Source organism: Emys orbicularis, chromosome 12 (genome assembly GCF_028017835.1).
Source record: "Emys orbicularis isolate rEmyOrb1 chromosome 12, rEmyOrb1.hap1, whole genome shotgun sequence".
Taxonomy (NCBI): domain Eukaryota; kingdom Metazoa; phylum Chordata; order Testudines; family Emydidae; genus Emys; species Emys orbicularis.
Window position 1 is genome coordinate 7,623,726 of NC_088694.1, and position 15,695 is coordinate 7,639,420.

Here is a 15,695-nt window from a genome sequence, read left to right on the forward strand (position 1 = left end):
GAGTCACTTGTATTCCTTAAACAGTGTGTTACTAGGTTAAAGTAGCAAATGGCATGGCACATGGGGTACAAAGAGAATTGCATATGCACAAGTCTGTAACTAATGTGAAGTTGGGTGTAGATCTTTGATGATTGTTTCTCTTTCAAAGTGCTAAACACAAATAATTTTGCCTTTTAAAGTGTCTGTCATGCAGGCACCTCAGGGCACATTGGAAATAACACAAACATGAAATAGAACAAAATCAGAAATAGACAATAACACTTTCACAGTAATTAGGTCAATTGCTTTTTGGGGACAAGTGCATCAAATTACCAGCCTGAGTGACAGCTCAGATTTTCACGGCAGTACTTAGCTGCAGTATTCTGCTTTCCTTTTAGGTCGTCTCTTCCACTGACGTGGGAGTAAGAGGTCTTTACTTTTAAGAAGAGCATGATATTAAGATCAGTCAGTGTGCGATGAATTTTGCCTCATGTGGGCCAGCTTGTGTCCACCGTTAAGAGCTGATGTAAAAAGCTGCCCAATGGAAGCAATGTGTAGTGTATTGGTCCTATAAAGCCCAGAAACTATGCTAGGTATTCTTGCATCTTATCTATTACCAAGCTATTTACATATGTACAAACATCGGACACTCTCGTTAACACCTGCTGCCTTCCATTCAAATGTTGCGCTATTGAGGCTTGAAGGTGGTGAGTGATAAAACTCCATTTGCAGATGAAATGAACGTGAGCGGTGGATTTGCACTGAGGCCCAGTACTTTGGCTCCAGTCACTGAAGTCTGGTCCTGGAACATGTATCAGTGGTTTTGATACCTGCAGCAGATCATTCCTTTAACTGGAGTTTATAAAGAAACAAAGTTAGCCTTGTTGGTGGGTGGGGAATTGCAGGGGAGTGAGTTCCTAATTGAAGGGTCGAAAGTGCGGCAAACCTAATGGTTTATAGAAGCAGCTTTGAGAACAGGATGATAAATGAGAGCAATGTCATGATGAGTACAGCAACTAAGTAACGAGACCTTTATTTGATACATAAGACCGCAGGGAGCTTCTGTGCAGAGAATACAAAGAATAGGGCTAAGTTTTGCAGATTTTGGAAGGCATTAGTAAGGGGGAAAGGAATGCTGACACTGCAGTCAAATGCATGGATCAGGATTTTAGTATTTTTCAAAGTAAGCATGGGACATAATAATTTGCTCATATATTTTCAGATGGCGGACAAGTATCCTGACTTTTGATTTACTATGCTATGTTGCTGTAGGGAATGTTCTGGGTTTAAAATGAGGTATCCAGAGCCCTGATTTGATCACCTGATCGCTGAGTTCCAGCAGGGAGATGAGGAAGTCATTGTACACATAACAAGAACCTCCAGCCAAAAATTTCCTCTGTTTTCAATTGAACTGGAAGAAGCTGCTGATAGGTTAGGGCTGGATGTCAGAAACACAGCAGTTAACGGTAAAGATGAATGAGAGATTGAGAGGTGATAACTTAGAAAAATCAGTGTGTCATCCATATTAAAGAGACAGCTTTCCGTGTGTTACTGCTGGACAACACGAGTGGTGGTTCATATATGTATACTAAACTACATTGGTCCTAAAGATAAATCCCCAAGAACCATAAGAAGTAAGTCCGGAAACCCTTAGTAAAATCTGATGCACATTGTATAATCTGTCACTGTACACTATGTTCTCCATATAACTTCTTAAATTTGTGAGACAATTATAGAGAAAATGATACTGCAATCTGTAAAGCAGTTTCTGTAGTGGTTTTATTCGCAAGCTCAATGCTATGCATAATCATTGCCAGAAATCTCTCCAGAGGTGTGTGCATAATAGAGGAATATCAAGTCAATGAGTCAAGACACCAAAAAATAAAATTCAGATGAACATCACATTCAAAAAATTATATAATCTGTCTGTAGTGAGTCGGTGTGGCTCCCCTCCTGCCCAGAAGAGGGAGCACCCTTGCAGGCCCCCGAGTGGGCGGAGCTATCGCCGCCTGTTCCCGCCCCCTGGAAGTCAAGGGGCGGGACAGGAAGTATAAAGGCCGGCCACCGGAGCTCAGTCTGGGCCCAGCCACCGCAGGGAGCAGACGTGCGGCAGGGAGCTCCTGGCCGGGAGACCGCCAAGGCCCGAGGCCATTGCCCTAACTGGCCGGAGTTACCCCGGGCCCACTACGAGGAGGAGCCGCCGGAGCCCGTCCCCTCCCGTCGTTGGGAGGAGCCCGTGGAACTCCCCCACACAAACCCCAAAGACGAGACCGTGCCGGAGCCCCTCCGCCCCTGCTGTTACCCGGAGGAGCCGCCCGAGTGCAATTGGCCGGATTTCCCGACGGAGCTGCCGGACCTGCCACCAAGCCCCGGCCGAGAGGAGCCCATGCTGGTGGACTGGACCGGGCCCGGTGCCACGGACGAGGTAGGCCCTGAGGGGGATCTTGGAAGTAGCCCGGGGGTAGCCGACCCCGGTCAGGCTGCAGATGCATGTGAGCCAATGTCAGTGTGTTTCGGTCAGGATACCCCACTGACCGGCAGCGGCAGTAACCGCTGCTAGGGCCCCGGGCTGGGATGCAGTGGAGTGGGTGGGCCTGCGTCCCCCCCTGCCACCCCCACTCACGGGTGGCAGGCTTCCCCCTCACCCAATGCTCAGGTAGGAACCTGGGCCTGATTAACTGCTTGTTTGCTCAACCCCTGCCCCAAAGGGCTTGAGCTGTGACTGTTTGTGCCCCGCCCTGACCCAGGGCCTGGGCCCCTTAACTGCTTGTCTGCTCAACCCCTGCCCCAAAAGGGTTTGAGCTGTGACTGTGTGTGCCCCGCCCTGATCCAGGCCCTGGGCCTTCCTGAACTGTTTGCCTGCCCAGCCCCTGCACCAGAGGGCTTGGGCTCCTGAACTGCTTGTTTGCCCAGCCCCTGCACCAGAGGGCCTGAGTCCTGAGCTAACTGGTTGCTTGTTCTGTCAGTAGGGAGTCGGTGTGGCTCCCCTCCTGCCCAGGAGGGTCGAGCCCCGGCACGAACCCTTTACACTGTCATTTAATGCTATCTTAAATCCTCCTTATTGAAATAATACATCTGATCATAAAGCAACCTGGGGCATCAATACCCTATTGCACTGCATTCAGAATACATGAAGAGTCACAACATTCTGCAACTATAGTTTGCTGCCAAAGGATGATGGTAACTAACTTTTTAAATCTTGCAATGATCTTAAAATGGAATTCCACAATGCACATGAATTGTTCATAGCTGGAAAATGCAGAGATCTGGTAGGGATGTATAGAACCTTTTGTCTTATGTCCCCTGTTCAAATCCAACCTGGGTTGGTAGTCACCTTACAGCATTATCAACTGATGACTTATGTGAAATAAGTTGTTTCTGAATTATTATAATGTTATTCCAAGATGTTTAAGTGACCAATTGGGGTAGTATACTGGAATGCTTTACATGGCTTAGATTGCAGGAGAGATGACGTATTGTACCTCAAAAATAAGCAGCAAGAGCAAGTCAGTCTAGATCTTTTCACCAGCACTAAATTCACTTATGAAAAAATGTTTTTGAACAATTGTATAAAGCCCTGAAGTGGCATCTATAATCTCTTACGTTCCAATATATATGAAGAATTCTACTTTTATTTAGTGGCCCAATCCTAACTGTGTTCATATATGAGTAATGGACTTATGATCCCCTCTAGATTTAGTTACAGATCTGAGGAATTTACATACAGCAAAGGTCAGACACACTGGTGTGGTGGGAAATAATGTTGTTTCCACACACACTAGTTCCCAATAAATCTGTTGTCACAAGGAAAGTATCACAAAACTGTTTTTTAAATTGGTTAGGTACAGGGATGCTGGAACAATTTGTATAGTAGGGATGCTGAGAGCCATTGAACCAACTGTAAACCCTGTATGTGATGGAAACCACTTCAAGCCAGGGGGTGCAATAGCACCCCCAGCACCCCAAGTTTCAGCACCTATGGTTAGGCATGCAATTTTATATAAGTAGTTCTCATGGTTGTGCTAAAAAACCAGGTACTGTTGTGCACAGTTATCTGATCTGCATGGACAAACAGTAATTTTAGTTTGCCTAGACATATTAAAATCAGACCTCAAATGTTCATTTGACTGATTGCTTAGTTAGGATATTGAAAGGGAATTGATTGGCAGAGGTGGGTTGGGTGTTGTTTGCTTTGTAGACTTTTTTAAATCCATAATTAGACTTTTCTTTTTTTTAAAAAAAAGGCAGTGTTCAAATACAAATTTCATTTGTATTAACTGAAACTACATTACCTTGGGTTTGATTGTTCATTCCTAATGCTGGCAAAATGCTCATTGATATGAGAATTTTGCATGGGTAATACACTGGGTAAAACTGCAGGATTGGGTCCACTGCATCTTTTAAAAGTGTACTGTAATTTTCATGTGGCATTGACTGTTATCCTCACCTTTGTGATAAACAGGGGCCAGAATTTGGAAAGAGCAATTCACAATATGTATGTAAAACAGAATCTTGTAATAGCGTTCTGGAGAGATTTCATGAGGAATAAGGAAAGTTCAAAGAAAACATTACTGTTCTCTTCGGAAACTTTTTTTTATTCAAGGTTTTTTACATATTATGTAAAATCAAAACCTGCTGTATTGTATAAACTATGACAAACAGTTGGCAAGTTCATTAGAATTTCCCACATGCTCTTGGTCCTTTCTATTGAAATACTGGTGTTTTGCTTCGTTCTTCTTGGAGGCTATACACTCACTACATGCCTGGCTACCTTATACCAGTTCTGATTAGCACTCTCCTCACTTTAGTCTGGTTACGTTTCTCTGCAGATCCAGTCTACTGTGGGCCAGGGAAGGGTACATTTCAGATTTATGGTGCAGCCTGCGGGGAGAGTGAATGCTACTTAATGAGCGTGAATTGTACAAATGTAGAACAGTGAACAATGAGCCCCTCAGCTGGAAGCAGAATCAAAAACTTGGGCAAGCTTTAACATTTATACAACAAATCACCGGGGTATGCACGAGTGTTCATTTTTCACTGGAGAACACCAGTGAAACTAATGTTGTGATTGCTTATCTTGTCATCACTCGTCATTATTTCAAATACCTCCTTGCCCTTTGTTTACTTCGAGAGAGACTTTTTGTTGAATATTCCACCTCTCTAGTCCTAAAGGAGCTTCATTTTGCTCCATAAAAGCGTCATTTTGCTCTCCAGAAAGATATGCTTTTCCATCATTCGCATCTAAAGGAATGCTTTCAATCCTTTAAAGAGATAGTCTCAGCTAAAAATCAATAGCCAACGTTGTCTTTAAATAGTCTGACATTTACCTTTAACATGGCTTTCATTTCTTCTCCTGGTTGAGCAAACGTTTGTATTATCCATCCACATTTTTTATTTCTCTGCCTTTAGCTATTGCTTGAGTACTCGTCAAGATCACAAGTCTTGTGTCAGTGACATCGGCTATCTATAGAAAGCGTTGTAGCAATATACGTTAAAGGGACTGGAACTCACTAACAGAAGCATTGTTCACTAATTTACGGAAGGCATCAAGTCAGAATAATTACAGGCAAAAGGGTAGTGTAAATCCCTAGGGGAAATATATTTTGGATGCTTGTTTTACTTACAAGCAAATCTGAATGCTGGCCCAAAGGTCAAAAATAAAAGACCATGTGCTTTATTCCTCTCAAGTCATCCGCCTTCCTTTCTCTTCTCATACATGAAATTGTCTAGGGGTTCATTTAGAAAACTGTATTTTGAGAGCCGGGCTGTTTGCAATCTGGGAAAGTTAAGCAAATTAGCAGAATTATTAGGAAAAGAGCCAATTCTCTACAGCGTGCAAAGCAACCGTTTGTTAAATTGGCTGTCATGAGAGAATTGCATTGATCGAATGATGGTTGCAGTGCTTTGGGAGGGAGAGCTATGCGGGCCTTTTTGGAAATAATGTTGCTGTATCATAAATGAAAAATAAACAGGGAGTCTCTAGATTCCACAGCAAAACTTTCAGTGATTTCTTGGAATGAGAGAATTAAAACGTGGTTCTGCTCTGCACACACATTCCTTTTATGTCTGCACCTCGGGGGGGGGGAGGGGCTGTGCTATGTGTTTCTAAAAATAGAAAGGGTGGCAGGAGGGCTGACTTCAAGAATCACCTCAAACCAGGTGGCTGTTTACACCTGTTTCCCCTGTGACATCGTGAGGACATCTGCAATTCTGCTAGCTCACCCTCCTAGCTCAACTTCCGAGTTGAGTTTTTTTGGAAACAGAAATCTGAATCCAGTAAAAAGCCATTTAAAGAGATTGCTCTCGCACTGTTTCTAATAGCTCATCCTCATTTTTATATACCATTTTGCTATTGATTTGATATTTTTATACATTATAAGGGGCACTTAGCAAAGAGAGAATGGATTAGCAGATTAAATATGCTTTATTAGCGGATATCTGTTGGGAAATTATGTCCGTTTTCCATTTAAAAGATGCATCAGATTTATTCAGTTATTGAATCAATTTATTCATGCTTGAAAACCTACTAACACTCCACTTAACTATTTCCAATGTCCGGTTTAATACTGGAGAACTGGGCTTAAGGAGAAAAGCTAAAGAAATGAAGAAAATGTACAGCAGGGCAGTACTTCGCATTTCTACCGCAGATGGGTAATTAAGCATGTTATATATGTCATGATAAGTAATGCGAGGGTAGGAACTCTGGGCTTGATTCTGATATCTCTGACATCAGTGTAAATTAAGTGTTACTGTACCGAAATCAGTGGAATCCGTGTAGCACTGTCGCAAATGAGATGGGAAGCAGGCTGTCTTTTTTCCAGGCACAGCCTGACTTTTCAGAAATGCTGGAAACACTCAACTCCAACTGAAGTCAAATTATGGGTGCAGAGCACTTCTTAAGGTATGGGCCAATTCCCCATTAATTGCACAGTGTAATATGACAAAATTTCAAATCTACACATGAAAGGGATTATCTAGCAAGGTGACTGTCGTTAATATTGGCCATATCCTGCAATCATTGTGCCTGCAGATTGATGTGGAAGGTTCAGCGTTGTTTATTAGCACCAGACCTACTCTTCGATTCTGACACAGGTAAGACTCCTATTGACGTCAGTGGAGGTGTTTGCCAGCATGAAAACTGCAACATCAGGCTCCTTATATTTACCAAATAAACCCTTTGAAATTACCAGAGACGTAACAGAGCTATGAAGTTTGGTTCTGTATCCAGATCCTCATTTTTCCAAAGCTTTGAGGGTATTCAGATCTGGGGTTTGGTTTGGGTTCCTATCTGGTAATTAGTCAGTAGCTACATTTTGGATCCTAATAGCTTTCCATAATTGTTCCTGGAGTCACATTTCTATAGTATGTTTCACATTCTGTTCTGCTCTTTTAAATGAAAAGGACAAAACATTTACGCCTGTAAGATGTCTGGTTTTGGGCCAAGGACATTAGGCTCAGTAAGTTCTATTAGTTGATTTTGTTATTGTGACTTTATTGACTCAAATGTCAGCCATAACGGATGGTACAAAATGTGGTAAGAATCTATATCCTTTCTCATATTCATTTCAAGTGAAATTCACCCAAACACTCCCCTTGATGAACAGCTATGAGTAGGGGAAATATACTGAGATTGCTGAGATGGAAGCTACCTTCCAATCCACCGCTCGGGCATGGGGACAGCCCAGTTGCAGCTGCTGCTTTTGCCCCTGGGTTAAAACAGAGGGCTGTGTCCCCTACATATACCTTATGTGGGGTTTTGTGGCCAGTGAATCTGTGTAATCGTAGCCCCAGTGGCTATCTCCATGGCCATCCCTTGCCTTACCCCTATCTTTCCCATGAGTAGGGGATGTAGATTCCTCTTAGCGCTGTCCATCTTTGTCTACAGCAACAATGGCAGAGCCACACTGTAAGGGACTTAGGCTGCTGGGTGAATTTCACCGTCAGTGAAAAGCATGTATTAAAAATAGAAGCTCGGAGATTTGATAGTTTTGTCTACGAGGCCTTTCTTAAGGGTTGGATAAAGAATGTCAGGCTTAGACAATATGAATGCAAAGTGAGGAGCAATGTGGAAAGCGGATGGAAGCAATTTTATTGAGAAACAATCTGTCACATAAGTCAAACTCTTCTGATATTTTCAGCATGTTAATTCCGTTTTAGTTAGTTGAGCATTCAGAAAACATCATGGAGCCCATCCTGCAAACCCTTATTCGTGCTAGTACTGCTCTTTGTTTCAGTGGAGCTCTGCATGAATACACAAGTTTGTACTGTAGGGTCCATCTCCGCTGTCCCTTTAATTTCTAATGACATATTTAAAAATCCTGAGTTTTAATTCCAAATGGTTATATCGTAGGTCTGTCCTGCAGCTGTTATCCCTGGCCAATAGCTCTGCAGAAGTCAATGGGAGTTTTGCATGCCTAGGAACTTCAGAGTCAGACCCTCATATGGGATTTTTGCATGAGTAATATCCTAGATGGTTGGGAAGAAGCCCCTAAGAAATTTTAAGTACAAAAAGAATGGAAAGGCCTCAATTTAAAGAGACCCTACCGCCTGTTAAAGAGATTTGATTCACCAGGCTTGTGGAAAAACTGGACAAAGTTCCAGTGCTCACCCATCATAACAGCCAACGCCTGTAGTCAGTAGTGGACCAGATCCCCCATCTGATATAAACTGACCTTGTCTCACCTCCCTCATGATTCAGGGGTGGGTTTTTTGAGTTACTAAACCCATCGCAGAATGAATGTCTTCAACATGAAGAAAAGGGCATGAAGTGACTCGTACATGAAGTGACTTGTATCTAAATGTAAGATGATGTCCATGCTTTCTCCCTTCCCCTTTCCCGTTTGTGAAATATCCACACTTTCTTGGGTTCTAGGGCGAGCTGGCTGCTGTCACTGCCAACCAGTAAAAAATGAGTGATGCTATTAAACCTTCGTCTATTTGCATTTCAGACAGACAGACAGATGACATGGTAGGAAATTCCTGTTAGATAGCCAAAAAGTTACTTCATTAGAAGGTTCTGAGTCATTGTCAGTGAGATCCAAAGCAGTAAGAACACAGTATTAAAAACAAATACGCAGATTAGTGTCTGAAAAAGGTAAGGACACAAATGGACATGTGACACCACCCCCCGCCCCCGTGCAGGAACAAATATTGTTTTCTCTCCAAGTTTGAGATTAATTTTTTGAATAAAACACCAAAGACATGAGATCGAGGGCTTTGGCTGCTGAGCTTCTGAGTGAAAGAGATTAAAAGAAAAACAGGGCCATGGTTTTAAGAGCTATTGGCTAGCCTGTCACAGCCCTCACTCCACTGCGCAGGGGTGTACGGCCCTGCACCCTGCTTGGCTCTGCTTAGATTGTGACTTCAGCCATGGATGGGTGGGGGCAGCAAAAACTAACTGCTCAGCTCTCCTCCTTGGAGCAAGTTAGATGGGTCGCATCCTGCAAACCTGTAGGCATACTAGCACTCCCCTTGACTTCAGTGACATTGGTCAGAGATGGGAGGAGCCCTGGCTCTGCATCCCATCCCCAGCAAGAGTATCTAGCTAGGCATAAGTGGGGAGAGCTGCCCCACAAAAAGGGGTGAAATAACATACCCCTTCCTCAGCACAACTGGGCATCAGAGGTTGCAATTCATTGTTTACTGCTGGGCCATTGCTGCTGGGGGCCACCCCTTACTTGGGCAGAAATGTTAAGTCACAACTGAACCCGGTGCATTTGAAAAATCTTTCTTTCTTTCTTAGGAAAAAAAGCTATCCATCATGTATTGTGTAAAATGTTTGGGGGTTTTGGGGGTGCGGGTGAAGGGGCAGGAGGCAGAGGTGTTATCAAGGGAGGAATTCAAAGATACAAAATAACTGCTCCACATTCAGGTGATGCTACAATGTTCAGACCTCCTCAGCTTTGTGGTGGCAGGGGAAGGGGCAGAGGGCACATGCCTTATTAGTTATTTCTTGATGATGTTATATTATGAGAGGCATCTGTAGCAGCTCTAGATACCCTGACATACATTAAAACATGTACATAAAAATATTAATACAGAAAGTCCATCTAGTCCAGTCAGCCCAACCCCATGATACAAGTCAATACAGACAGGACCTGACCCAAAGCTCCTTGAAGTGGATGGAAGTCTTTTGATTGACTTCAGTGGGCTTTGGATCAAGCTCATAAACAGGGCAAATAATCCCCCATAATATCACAGAGCCCCATTTGCTCAGTGTCCTCATTCTCACCAGATACCTAGAAAAACCGATAAACAGCCTACCCAGAAAGTCAATAGATTCATGCTATGTCAGACCAACGTGGGGAAGTCCAGAGTCAAGGAAAGCTTCCCATGAGCTGTGTCCCCATCCATCTATATGGAGAGGACTCCAGTTCCAGCCCCTCTGCTTATCACAAGGGAGGAAGATAGGGAGGGGACTAGACTCTCCAATAGGCAGGTCCCAAGCTGTGCGGCCAAGCTGAGCTTGTGGTAATAAACTGAATGAGTTTGGTTGATCTCAGCTCTCTATCTAGTGGACAGAGATCAACATTTCAAAAAATCACCATGAATCGTTTGCCATCCCATTGTATATTGGTGTGCACGGCAGCTTTGTACCGAGCCGACGAGTCCTTCCTTAACCCTATGGGAATCAGATTTCAGTCATGTCACTGGATAAGATTTTGCAATGAGGTGGTTTATGAGAACCAAGAAATCTGACCACATACATTATGATCTCACCATGGTATAAATAAGGATTAACTGCCCTGAAGTCAATGGAGTTACATCCCTGTAAAACTGGTGTAAATGAGAATGGGATCAGGCCGTTCAAACTATCAAGATTTAGGGCTTTTATCTTTCTCGTCATTTGAAATCTGGTTCCTTTCTCAAGTCAGATTTGCAAGCACTTGAACAACTCCTGGTGCCCAGGTTAGACCAGAAAAGTCCCACTCATCTGGCTTTGAGAGGACACTTGCTGTTCTATTATTTTATTTTTGTTGTCTAACACTCATGAAACAGGGATTTGGTTTCACAGAACAAAATGGAGGGGAAATGCGGTTTTATAATGTTCATTTCCTATCATAGCCAGATAGGGCCAAATTTTCCAAAGGGCTCGACTCCCATGGTGAACAGTGGTAACTGCTGGGTGCTGAGCTCTTTTGAAAATTGACCCACAATAAGGTAAGGCCAAATTTGGTCAGCTTTACTCACTTGGGGTAGTACCTTAGCGCCAAGTAGTTCTGTTGGAGGAGAGAAGGAGCTTAAGGCAGAAGCTAGCCTGAAAAATCAGGGACATAAATGATGTGCCTGATCATGTGTATATATGACAATTGAGGGCTTCATTTTGGCTTTGCCACGAGTTCGAGTACTGCCCTAGGAGCAGATGGAGACTCAGAGGGTCATCACAATCTGTGTCCCAGATCCCACCTGCTTCAGGGGAGGAGGAGGGAAACAACGCCCACTCTAGCCCTATACCTAGTACAGTGCGCATGCCTCAGCAAGATGGCAGTGCCCATGCCCATCCATAGGCAATGATACAGATGTTCTTTGGAGGCTGCTGTCTCCCCACTGCACAGTCCCATATGTCCCTGCATGAAAGTGCAGGACGTGCCATAATATGGCCCTGAATAAACTGCAAAAACAACATTCCAGTGTATCTCACTATTTATATTTAACCAGTTTATGTATTATTATTGCATCCATTTTTACTTACAGCTTGTGTCAATATTATTGACTTTTTAATTGCTTTTTTTGGCAGAGGGAGGTGCATTTTTCACTTCACTAAGTACCCTGCTCCTGTGTCTCTTTCCTACGAGCTGGCTCTGGCATGTCTGATGTACAGAATATCTGTGAGTCTTATTAAAAAGTTCTTAGGTTAGTACTGAGTCCATTCAGGGTCTCTACGCAAGTACATTGTGAAGACTTAATGCAGCACCGATCTCAATGAACGCAGACATGCAAATTCTTTCTAGCCCAGTGGAAAGATTTACAACCCTTTTCTAAGTGGGATATTTATTATTTAGCGTAACAAAACCCATGGCAGGACCTTGCAAATGCCGGCTATCCTGAGACAAGAGGGATGTTCACTAGCCTGCTGGGAAGTGAAGTCAAGCGCTGAACAGATCACTTGTATGATCAGCCCAATCATTGCCCTCAGTGATAAATAGCCCCACAGGAACCATAATTCATCCAGGAAGAAAGATGCAGGCAGCCCATTATATTTACTGGTAATATTTTTTTTTAAAAGAAAGAGTCAATAAAGACCAATGAGAAAAGGCCTGTTAGTTACATATACATATATATTTTTCATGTATCATTAAAATATCTTTGGCCAGAGAGCTGTAATCTGTATTCTCTTTTGCCTGATACTTCAAAATACATCTTCCTCTCGGATGATGTTCTTGGTGTAGACGGTGCGCACATCGTAGAATTTTTAATGTCTTTAGCCATCTTTAGTTTTGGATCTGAGAGCCCCTTCAGGCTATATGTCAATGCCATCTGCGAGCAAAGAAAGAGTAGCTGCTGCTCAGGCACTATGGTAATGTAGCACTCCTGGCTGAAAATGGGCTTCCATCACTTGATGAAATGTCACCATAGAACAGCTATATGTGGGTTCCTTCCCCTACACCCCCACTTCTCTTTTTTCAGAAGAGCTATGTGAAAGAAAAGGACAAACATGATAAAAATCCATGGACAAAATCTGACCAATAGGATCACTGTACCCAACAGTGATGGCACAGATTCAGTCACCCCCGGTAAGAAACAAACCAAGCCACAATATGCGTGATGGAGCTGGGTCCCACCCAAAAATGCACGGCCAAATCCAGATCCCGTTTTTCCTCAGTGCTCAGGGGTGTTTGGATCTGGGGTTTCTGCTAGGGATTCATTGCTGATAGACACATAAAAGATTTAAAATGTAGAGCTCAAATACAAATAGCTGGAGGTCAGGCCCAGTTGCCAACATTCAAGGTACAATTCAAAATGGTCTGAAGTAGCCAGAATCTGATGACCTTCTGAACACATAGCAAAGCTCGTCTTCTGTTCCCCCTAGATATGTGTAAATGGGGGAGAATTGTAAGAGTGGGACATTGTTGGAAGGGGAAGGGGATGTGTGATTTTAAATTGCCTAGTGGTGGATCATCTTAAATTGTCTTGCTGCGCTTAGCATGTATTTTTAAATTATGTTAGGGGGACCCCGAGAGCATGGAGAGATGCCCTAAATAAAATATCCCAACATACAAGATTCTTTTTTAATATAATATAATTCACGTTAGCTTAATTTTGGCCACCCCTTCCATTGCCATCTTCCTTTCCAAAGTTTGATTGATACATACTGGGAGGTCTTTGGGTCATGGAGTGTGTCTGGTTTTTATCTCTGTTAAATCCTATATAAATATTGTGGATATTTGAGCATTAGGGTATTTAGGATGATCTGCTTAGCAGATTCAGATTATGAATAGCTGCTCAAAATAACACTTGCATTTCCAGACAAGGGTCTTTATTACAGCAGAGGTCAAACGAAAAAGGATTATTCTTGCTAATTATTTAATATTTACACAAAACGCCTGGGGGCTGAGTTCGCAGGATTGTCTTGTTTGAGAAGCTAATAGGTTTCCAGGAAACTAGCGTTATCTGGTTGAATGTGTAAGGGGCCTGTCGTTTGGAAATGGATTATAGTTCTATCTGATACATTTAGAAGCCGATTGGCTAAAGGTTTAATAATGACTATTATGCAGTCCAATCCTGCTGCCTTTGAAGTCAATGGCAAAACTACCATCCACCACTGCGGCTTATGCAAAGCACAATGAAGTGGACTGATTTTTCATACGTGTTTAAAAAACAAAAAATCTGTGCTGCTGAACGAGGTATGCGGCACACACATGGGGGAGTTAAAGACCGTGGGGAGCCTGGTCTCTGCATGGTTTGGGGTGTGAACCTAGATCTCCCGGCCAAATCCAAGCCTGGGTAATTCTGCCCCCTGCCCCAATAAAAATTCCTCTCTGTTGTTTCCATGGTACACCTCTACCCCGATATAACGCTGTCCTCAGGAGCCAAAAAAATCTTACTGCGTTATAGGTGAAACCGCGTTATATCGAACTTGCTTTGCTCTTCCGGAGTGCGCAGCCCCCCCCACCCCCCCCGGAGCACTGCTTTACCGCGTTATAGCCAAATTCATGTTATATCGGGTCGCGTTCTATCGGGGTAGAGGTGTAGTTGCCTCATTCCCCTGTGAGTCACTCACATCTCCTACTCTAGCAGCAATAAAGCCCATGCTTGGTACCTACCATGGCAGCTTGTATGTGTTGAGCTGCAGTGATCCCCTCCCGCCACTCGCGTGCTCCCCAAATCTGTGGCTCTTTCTTGTTGCAGGGACCTTGCTGTGACAGCTCTCCACACCCCCATTCTGCTCCAGGGCTTCTTTTTTAAGGCCATCCTATGAGTCTCACCCTCTTGGGGCTGACTAAGCAACTGCCTGTCCATAAAGCAGGAGGTTCAAGCAGCTGCTTGGGAGATGTTAGCCAGGGTTGGGAGTCTCCTATGGAGACCAATAGGTGTATAGGGCCAGGGGTATATTTAGCCCCTGCGTTCCCCCTCCCTGGGTTGTATGAGCCTGTGGCTCTGCAGAGCTTCTTGTCCCCATCCCCCATGCCCCAGTACACTGGAAAAAATTCCCTTGGGCTGCTGTAGCCACAGCCCACAATGTCCCACAGAGTGCATGGTAAGGGACTCCCTTCTACTCCTCCCTCATCCCCTCATATCCGAATCACACTGGCTCTTGCGGGAGAAGATGGGGACAAGATTTTACCCTGAGTAACGGCTGCCGAGTTGGTGCGGTCATGGCGGGAGAAGAGTGGGTTACGAAGACAAGTGCTCCCTCTGGAAAAGCCACTCGGGTCTGTTCTGCTCAACGCCTGTTGGCATTTCTTTGTGGTTTTAATCTGTGCCTGGAGTGAAGAAAATCCTGCTGCTCTCTAAGCACTAGGAAATGTTGCCCGGCTAGTGAGAGACTGTACTTGCCTCCTCGTAGAGAAAGGGATCTGAACGAACATGGGCGAGTAACACCAATGAGGGCCCTAAGCCATGAAGGTTTGTTAAGAAATAAAGAGAGGCCCCCGTGGAGCCCAGGACTGTTGCAGGGGGTACCTCTCCTCAGTGGCAGAATTGTTTGCTGCATTCTGCACACAGCACCTCCTCCTTCCCCGGCTGAAGTCAAGCCCAAGCCTGAGTTGATGTCAATAGGAGCTGAGGGGGCACAGAGACACCTTTGAAAAGCACATGGCTATTCTGGGGTGGAGTCAAACTCTTTTTATATCCCATTGAACGATTGTATTTCCCTTTTGATGTGTATTCGGGGACCCTGCAGGGAACCAGGCCGACAGCCCAGGTGTTCTGTTTGGCCCCAGCGCAGGCACAATCTGAGCTGCAGCAGGGCGTGGATGAACCTCAACCTCGACCAAGTGGAATTATCTCTAGGGGACAACAGGATACTTCATTCTCTATGGCCCATTCGATCCCTGGTCTCTGCACGGACTGGCTGCAAGGGAGCCAGTTAATGCAAATTGTGCTGCACTAACTAGGTTTAGAAAAAGTGTAACTCTAGACAGAATGGCGACCGAATTTTTGACCCAGTCTTTATCTTGTTTGCACACACAAGAGGGCCCTGGAGAATTTCCTCTGCCCTGTCTGGGTGGCATAAGACAGTTTTAGCAGCTCCTATACCTCTCTCCTTCCCGTCT